The sequence below is a fragment of the Suricata suricatta genome, chromosome 2 (genome assembly GCF_006229205.1).
Source record: "Suricata suricatta isolate VVHF042 chromosome 2, meerkat_22Aug2017_6uvM2_HiC, whole genome shotgun sequence".
NCBI lineage: Eukaryota > Metazoa > Chordata > Mammalia > Carnivora > Herpestidae > Suricata > Suricata suricatta.
In genome coordinates, this window is record NC_043701.1 from 119848603 (window position 1) to 119858570 (window position 9968).

At 40.1% G+C, this 9968-nt stretch overlaps 1 pseudogene; it reads right to left on the minus strand.

The window, feature by feature from the left end:
• Window positions 1-217: 217 nt before the first annotated feature.
• Window positions 218-8906, minus strand: LOC115275793 (annotated as a pseudogene).
• Between the last annotated feature and the right edge of the window lie 1062 nt (window positions 8907-9968).

Genomic DNA, 9968 nt, shown 5'->3' on the forward strand with positions numbered 1-9968 from the left:
CTCATCTGTACCAGAAACCAAGCAAAGGGCAGAGTTCCATCTTTAAAAATGAACAGGAATTTTAAACAATACATTCTTGGCGATGAAACCTGGACAACATTGATCAGACGTGACATGGAAAGTCCTCAGTCTGCATTATAAAAAGGACAGCCAGATATCAGCTGTTACAGAAATGAAATAAGATTGACAATTTTAACAAACTGTTTAAACTGTTTTCTTAAAGAGACTTCCTGCACTGCCAGAGATCTTGAATAGCCTCTTGGTCAGTCATATGGAGGCAATTCTTCACTTAACTGATGAATTTGGCTTCGCTTTTGGGAATAGAACCACCATTTTCTATACTTGTTTGCATTTTTGCCTTAATATCTTCTATGAACTAGGCCCTTTCAGTGTTTTAGGAATCTTTCCTATTTTTTGAAGGATTCTTGACCTTTTGATCTTGGGGTTGATGGTTTTGAGTCTTTTCCATTCTGGTTTGATATTTGTACATTTTTGGCTAGTGTACTTTGTACAGATTTCTTCACGGGAGCCTATCTTCAGCTTCCTCACCATTACCGTCACCACCAATACCATCATCACCACCACCACCATCATCATCACCACCACCACCATCATCACCACCACCACCATCACCATCACCACCATCACCATCATCACCACCATCATTACCATCATCATCGTCTTCATCATCATCGTCTTCTCCATCATCATCTTTATCATCATCATCATCATTAGCAACAAGTTTTACTTTTTACTGTGGAAACTTGCTACCACTTTCAGGAACAGAATGCTTTCCAAATATACTAAGACTTTCATATCCTCTTCTCTCTTCTTCTTCTGACTCTGCATCTTCCTCCACAGCTATTAAGTGTTGTCCACTAATAGCTGACTTAATGAGTAGCTGTCTACAGGCCCTGAATCACACTTTGATCATAAGACCACAGGTGGTATTATTTCAAAGCCCCCAAGGGAACCCGTTGGCTGGACAGACATTTTCAAAGTTGCCAGTGTGACTCTAATTGGATTGCTATAGTAATTAATTGCCTCTGCTTCAACAATGTACAAGTTTTCCTTTATACCAGTCCCTCCGCAGGCCTTTCTTAACTATGACTGGTGCTCATTTTCAATGTTATCCACATTAAAGTGATAATCATTGTCAGCCTTTAGTTCACAACCAGAAAGGTAGTTCTGGGGCTCATGTTCATTTCCTTCAAATCTTCCGTGGTGTGGTGGTATGCATTTAGGTGGGAGACAGGGTGGATGGGGATAAACTACTTCTGTTCCAGAGAACAACTGCACAGGATGGAATCACACCAGGGAGTAAATGAGACATTTCAAACTGGGAGGGGCAGTATCATAAACACAATCATTTTAAGAAGAGGAAAATAAAGGGCCATGTGTCTATATCACTGGGTTATGCAAAGAAATAAATTTTGAGGTTTTTTTGTTTGGCTCCTTGTCCAGTATACACTTGAGTAAAGCATGGTCTATAAATCCTTGGGAACTTTGGTAATTTTACCTAACTCCACTGGCTAATGGTGAGACTCTCATTAATTGCACACATTTTTTAATCCACCCATGTAAAATTTGAAGTTCCTATATTTTCATTCCCTTTCTATTCTAAATCTATTTATAAAATTAGTTATTGTATACCAACTTAACCTAGACTTTCATTCTTATTAACACCACTTCTATGGCTCAAATAAAAATCAGAAAATAAAGGTTAAAAATAAACTATGAGCTATTGTATCATAGCTATAGGAAAATTTATTATTTTTTGTTCTTGTAAAATAAATTGGCAGAGGATGAAAACACACTCATTATTTTATGACTTCTCACTTCTATGGCATTTATGCATCATTATTATCATTAGTGAATACTTCTGAAAGTTCACACAAATGAGATTCTTTTTAAATGTCATTTTTCATGTATGATTTGCAAAAGGGATAATGATACCCATTGATAAATTTCCATTTAGCTCTGAAGTATATAGAGTTGTTAATTCCTTCAAGATATACAAACTGGGGGTATCTGGGTGGCTCAGTTGGTTAAGCATCTGACTTGATTTTGGCTCAGATCATGATCTTGTGGTTTGTGGCTTTGAGCCCCACGTCAGGCTCTGTGCTGACAGTGTGGAGCCTGCTTGGGATTTTTCTGTCTCCCTCTCACTCTGTCCCTTCCCTGGTGGCTCTCTATCTCTTTCTGAAAATAAATAAATAAACAAAAAAATATACAATTGATATAAAGTGACCTTAGAAAATGAGAAAAAAGCCTTAAAAATACTGGCAAGAATTAGTAGAGTTCTTTAGTTAGGAGTTAGCCAGATGCATGGGACCAATAGCTGTTAGAAAGAGGAATGTCTATATTTCACAGTAAAGTCAATCCTGTGATGTACATGCAATGAAATATATGAATACATTAATGGCATTGTATTTAGTTTGTTATATGAACATCCAAGTATTAAGACACTGGCTCTCCCATGAATGCCGAGCATTTCCATTTGTTCTCCTAGGTCCACGCCTCACCCTTTTTCATGCAGCACTGTGCCCTGGGGGCTGACCTTTGCAGAGCACACAGTGAGCCCCCTGCTTCAGGCTTGGATTAGTGTAAGGAGAAGCACTTTTAGGAGACAGATACCAGCTTGAGAGTGAGGGTTAGGTGTTTATTCTCCTAACTCCCTCCCTGCTGATTTGCTATCCCTCTACAAGTCTCTGCTGTGCCATGAGGCCATTTTCCTTACCCTTGTCCTGTCTGGGCCCCAGTGACCACACCAGATCAAGTCCCAAGTCCTCACACGTGCCTCTACTATTGCTGGAATTAGGCCTGCATCATATTCCCTCTGTTTCCCTACATAGGCCTTCAGTGAACTCTACTATGGCTGCCTAGCGGAGATGCCGTTTCCTTCTACAACACCACTACTTTAAACATCCTCGATACTCCATGATAAAAATTCATAATAATAGAAATAGTGATAAAGGAAATGTTCAACATTCAGCGTTGGTGAGCTCTACCCCTGGGCTCCCAGGGAAGCTCACTCCGCAACACTTAGCAATGTCAGACTGAGTCAGCAAAGCCTCAAAGCCAGGGCTCTGTTTTGCCTCAGCACACATTCCAAACATAAAGATAAGAAAAAACAAAAAACCTCCCTGGATCCCAGGGACTAAAGTCACACAGCCTTGCATATACTAAAAACATAAGATAAAGTCTATAACTTTCTGTAATGCCCTTCATCATAATGATTGGTAATTCTTTATGTAAAAAACACATATAACCCTACACCAAATAGTGCTCCTTCCCAGGAGCACTTTCTTCTTTGTGAAGATTGTGTATTTTGTGCAACTGTCGTAACGGGATCAAATAAAACTCTTTTCCTTTCTCTTAAAAAAAAAGGGGGGGGTTTTTTCATTTTGCATTGGCAATAGTAACATTTTTGCACCAACATAAATAAATTACTCAACAAGCACTAATGGAAAAAAACCTAACACCTTATTTAAATTCCCCCTGTAAATAAAAAATATAATTTTAATGTTATTACTTGATATTATGAGTTTTTAAGACAACACAAATGCACAGGTAGCACATTAATGATTTTTTTTCATAGTTTAAGAACTTAAAAACATTTTTGGGTATTTCCACTTTAATATTAGAGTAAAAATCTAATAAAATTTTAAACTTAAAAATCATGTTGCTGAAAACATGCATCTTTATACACTGCTAAGCAAGAACTCACAAGGTAATGTATTAAACAAACAATGCAAAAAATATTTACATTTTTTAAACAGAAAAACAGGAATTGAAACTAGAGTCAACGTTTTTTTATGTTTATTTATGAGAGAGACATAAAGACAGAGCATGAGCAGGAGAGGGACAAAGAGAGAGGGAGACACAGAATCTGAAGCAGGCCCCAGGCTCTCAGCTGTCAGAACAGTGCCTGATGTGGGGTTTGAACTCACAAACTGAGATCATGACCTGAGCTGAAGTCATTCACTCAACCACCTGAGCCACCCAGGTGCCCTTCCCCCCCCCAGTCAACTTTAATAATGAAATGAAAACAGAAGTGCCTGGGTGGCTCTGGAGGTTGAGCATCCAGCTTTGGCTCAGGTAGTGATCTTGTGGCTTGTGGGTCTCAGCCTCACATCAGGCTCTCTGCTTTCAGTACAGAGCCTGCTTTGGATCCTGTTTCCCTCTCTCTCTGCCCTTCCCCTACTCACACACACACACACACACACACACACACTCTCTCTCTCTCTCTCTCTCTCTCTCTCTCTCTCTCAAAAGTGAATAAACATTTATTTTTAAAAATTAAGGCAATGAAAATGAAGCACTAAAGCCAAAAGTGAAGAGGTTGCAAATATACGGATACAAAAGTCCAAAAGCATTTTATTGCAACAGATTTCTTAATGAACAAGTACAAAAATTCTAATCAGACAGAACTTATAATTTATTCATATCATATTTTAATTATCCCCACTAATTCACTTGCTAAGTAATTAAGAAGTAGCTTCAAAACATGTTTAAATGAAACTCCGCGGTAGTGCATGTACTCAGCAGGGGCTAGAAGTATATGGCCTAGTGCTATGCATTTTCGACCATTATGCAGGGTGATTTTGATGTACTAAACTTTGAAAAACATGGAGTTAGTGTTTAATTTCTAATTTAATACTGAAGTATTTCTTGTGGCATTTTAGAAATCATTAGCTCGTCATATGGATAGCATTAGTCTCATATCTGAGTCTTACAAAGACTTAATTTACACTACATGTAATGAGTACTGAAGTGCTTTGGCATATATGTAAATAGTGTTTTAAAAAGTTAATCTAGCGAGAGCCCTCCATATTCTCAGCAATATCCACAATATCCACAGTTTTGAACTGGAATGGTGAAATTGGTCTCAATTGTTTCAGACAAAAATACATTCGACCCATGGTGTTTAATGTGCAGCCAAACACAAGAAGGTAAAGTCACTGAGGCATCTGCAAAGTGTTGTATCCAGTTTACACACATGTACAACTTGCTGTCCTTGTGGAAATCTGAAGTGAAGCAATGGAAACTTAGCCATATGTGGGGTGTGATAGGCTGAGCTCCATGGGGGCCCTGGAATGGCCCAGGTCTCCCGTCCCCCAGGGTCTCTCTCTACACTGGGTCTCCAGCAGAGTGTCCAGCTGCAAAAATGGGACCTTCCAGGCCTTTTTTTGTCCAGAACTGGACACTGTTCCTTTCCCATAGCTTAGTAGTTCCAATGAGTCACAGGCCCCACCCAGCTTCTAGAAAGGGAGACACAGGGATCATGAATGCTAAGACACGGGAGCCTCAGTGTACGGACTGGTAACTGGTCTAGTGAGTTTGATACCCAGCTCCAAACATGGGCCTCAGACCTGAAGGCACTTTGGTTTAACACACCCTGGAGGTCACAAGGACACACTGTTCTTATGCAAACATACACCTATTCAATGCCATGGTCCGTTAATAAACCTGAGTGGGAATCAGAGGAAAGGTAGAGATATTAACTTTTCTGTCTGAGTTCATTTCCTATTCTATTTTAGAATGAGACATCTATATGACTTTTAATATTTAATATCACTCCAATCATAAATACATGGGCCTGAATTGACATACTTTTTAAATACAGAGGTGCCTAGATTTACCATCATGACCACTAAGTAATGAGATTTATATTTTTGGAATATATGTGAGAATTATAATAATTACTATACAGTGATTGACAAACACAGATATCTATGAAACAAAATAAGTACAATGTAGGCAAGCAGTCATTTAATTTGCTTACCTGAGGTGACAAGATATGGAATCTTGTTAGAAATCAACTTCCAAAATCTTATTGTCTTTTTTCCTTATAAAAGAAGAAATTCACACAGGAACCACTGATATTCCTTTCCCTAAAGGAAAATTGTAATTTTCTTTTTCAACTGTTGATATCAACTTCCTTTAATATACGGTAGACTCTGCGTTGGAATACTTGAAACCTGAGTCCAATTGTGTGCAGTCATAAATTTCCTGAGGAAAAAAAATAATCTGGGCTATCATGCTGAAAGCTTCTGTGATAGACCTAATGAGATTTACCACTGAGAACAGTTAGACCCCTACTGGATGGGCCACTGAGATACCTCCTGACCACAGAGTAAGGGGAGGAGGAACATTACCTGTAGAGGAGTTTTGCTGAAATCCCAAAACAACATGGTGGTGAAAGGGGGGCCACAGGGAGATCCCTCCATGCTGTCCGGGAGCTGGTCCTGAAATGATTCTTCCAACTTCTGCTGAAGACCTCTTGTTCCCTTTGAAGCTTGACATAATGTAATTGAAACCACCTACCACTTGGCCTTTATTCTTGACCAACTTTTCTACATTTAAAAAACTGAGTCCTTCTAAGTCTTTTCTTTGTAGTATTTTTGACTCCAGCACTTAATCTAGGCAAGAGCAAGACCGCTACATGTCCTATGCATCCTTGCTTCTTCATCTCCATCAGGAATCTTGGAGATGAAATACTGTAGCACATAGTAAGATAAATTCCACTAAAGGACAACATGAAGAAAATATGCTTGTATAAAGTCTCCAGGGATCAGTCTTGGTATATACAATGACTGCTTTTTGGTGGGAAACTAGCTTTCTTGCCTCTGACAATGAGTGAGTTCTATTTATCAATCAATCAATCCTAAATAATGGCAGGAGAGGCGAAAAGGAGCTGAGTTGTATTTTCAGGAATTGGGTTAAAGTTTTATTCTCTGTTTATTTCTTTACCAAGCACCATTATCCCACTGCACATAAAGTGGGTTTTATTGATGGATTACATCTGAGAAAGAAAAAAAAAGGAAGGAAAAGAACTTAAAGTCTTTTAGCCAAAGTTTTTACTCTCAAATGGATCAATAGACTCCCAAGCCTTAGGAATAACTGTCTGTAATGAAAATGTGCACGTTTTTATCATTGTATAATCAATACAGTAAGTAAACTGGTTGAGTAATTTGTCTCTGCCTGTTTACCGTCTTGCTACTCTAGATACAATGGGCTCAGCTACTGATCTGCTTTCTCCCCTCTCCCATTACCCACATTCTAACTCAGTCGTGGAAGAGATAGAAGTCCCTGGTGGATGTAGACATGTACCACTCATGGAAGATGCAACAGAAAGGTATATAAATAGATAATTGTGTCTCCTACCTAACAGGAAATGTATTACTTAAAGCAGTGACACAATTGCAGTTTGTGAAAATTATCTCTTTCCTCACGGAAATCTTGAGCAGAGGAGTTTTCTGCTTTTTCTCCTCATACAAAGGTGTCATGAGGAGAGATATCTCGCTTTACTCCTCACCTGGTCAGCATCTGCAGACAGGTGGCTGTGCTGTAAGTCAGGGCTCCTTGGAACACTTTCTCCTCCTGTCCCCTGCAGCCTCCTGAGGAAGGCTGCCGTCCTCGGACTCCCAGAGAGGTGTGCGAGCAGAGTTGGGTGCCATCTGAGAAGGGTATTCTCTCCCAGGAATACTCAAAGATGCCTTCCCAAAGATTTAGAATAGGAGAGAGAGAGGAGGAATAATTTAGTCTCAAATCTAAGCTGTGATTTCTAATTCAATCTTAAGAGTTTTCATTGAAATATTAGACATTTGGTCACTAAGCCCCAGCATTTCGTGACTGTTTTGTTTCCCTGGAAGGAAGAATGAGTTACATTTTTAGCCCTAACAATGATGAATTCAGTCAAATTCGCTATCTTCCATTTGAATAAGATAAAACAGCAATAGGAAAACTTAAAAAATAATTGTATGGGGTGGACATGTGTCAGATGGTCTAGATGACTTTCCTGGTAAGATTTTTCTCCTCACCTATGCCCAGGAGCTCCCAACTTACATTAGTCATTCATCTGGCCCCATTTTAGGCTCTGAAAGTAGAGGACACACTGAATAACATTCCAGTTTCCTGGCCTAGCCTGTCCCTGGCTACTTCTGGGGAAGATATGACTCTAAACTGTTCAAATGAGAGCAAATAGTAGGCTTTGGGTGGGAATAGCAGTGCCAAGTTTTCTGGGTCTGGGAGCACATAGCACAGCTTACATGGCTCAGAGTCATGCATTCACCGGCTCAGCCTTCCTGTTGCAGATGCACAGGACAGGGGCCCAGAGTAACCAAGTTCGTGGGAACATCACTGAATTGTGGATCACACCAAAGGTACTTCTGAGTTTTACCTGTATGCCGTGTCTCTACTAATCTCTATCCATTCAAGCCAGTCTGAGTCAAGTCTTCTGTTTCTGTAACCTGCACTATGTAACTGATGCAGGCATCATAGAAGAATACAGATCACGTTTTCCAGATGAGAAGAAACACTGTTTCTGATACTGTTGGGTGCCCGGGTGGCTCTGTCAGGTAAGTGGGGGCCTGTTGATAAGGCTCAGGTCATGATCTCATGGCCATGGGATCAAGGCCCCACATTAGGCTCAGCACTAGTACAGAGCCTGCTTGGGGTTCTCTCTCCCTCTCTCCCTTGCTCCTCCTCCACTCTCTCAAAATAAATCAAATGCACTTAAAAATATTTCTGATATTTTTGACACAGCATCTGTCCCTTCTTTAAAACTGACCATCTATGCACTCACATCTGTACTTTCCCCCAGGAGCTGCACAGGTATCAGGCGTTCCCAGCCTTGGCTGCAGATCACTGTCCTGGGAGAGCCCTTGAGCAAGGCCAGCATACCCAAGTCTTTTCTGTGAAGTGTGACCCTCCAGAGCTTCTGATAACTGTGTTCCCAGAATGTAGATGCAGTGCAGTGAGCCAACACCAAGCCGAGGGCAGACCTGAGAACTGGAGAAGCCTGGACAGAGTCCAGCCTGTGGTTCCTCTTGCCCCCGAGGTGACGTCACCGTCCAGAGACACAGGAGGAAATGGTCCTCACTCTGGAGATTAGTTTCCATCATATGATAAATATACTTTTAAGTATTCAGAAGATAAATTTCCTCCATTGTTCTTCATCTCATACCACAGAGTAGTGACTCTATAGTCCTTTAAAATTTGCACTAGAAACTCCCTCCTTTTCTTCCTTTTAATACAAATATTTAAATACTCTAATGGCAACTTTTATGTTGCCAGCATTTTAATGTTTTCATTTGGGAGGAACAAATAGATGTATACAAAGTAAATATTCCAGCCTCTGGATTTAGCTTCAGAATTTTAAAAACAGTATGGAAGCACTAAAAAGATATTCTTGTTATTTATAAATTCAGCAGAAAACTTTGAAGTGACTTATAGACTTGTAGGTACAATATCATCAGTTACAATTCTGTATTAAGTATCAAGTGTTTGCCAAGTACTAGGTAATAGCTTTTTTTTAAAAATAGTTTATTGTCAAATTGGTTTCCATACAACACCCAGTGCTCTTCCCCACAAGTGACTTCCACCATCACCACCACCTCTTTTCCCTCCGCCCCCTTTCCCTTCAACCTTCAGTTCATTTTCAGTATTCAATAGTCTCTCAAGTTTGGATCCCTCTCTCTCCCCAACTCTCTTTCACTCTTCCCCTCCCCCTGGTCCTCCATTCGGTTTCTCCTGTTTTCCTGTTAGACCTATGAGTGCAAACATATGGTATCTGTCCATCTCTGCCTGACTTATTTCGCTTAGCATGACACCCTCAAGGTCCATCCACTTTCCTACAAATGGCCATATGTCATTCTTTCTCATTGCCATGTAGTACTCCATTGTGTATATATACCACATTTTCTTGATCCACTCATCAGGTGATGGACATTTAGGCTTTTTCCATGTTTTGGCTATTGTTGACATTGCTGCTATGAACATTGGGGTACATGTGCTCCTGTGCATCAGCATTTCTGTATCTCTTGGGTAAATCCCTACCAGTGCTATTGTTGGGTCATAAGGGAGTTCTATGGATAGTTTTTTGAGGAACCTCCACACTGTTTTCCAGAGTGGCTTCACCAGTTTACATTCCCATCAACAGTGTAGGAGGGTGCCCATCACTC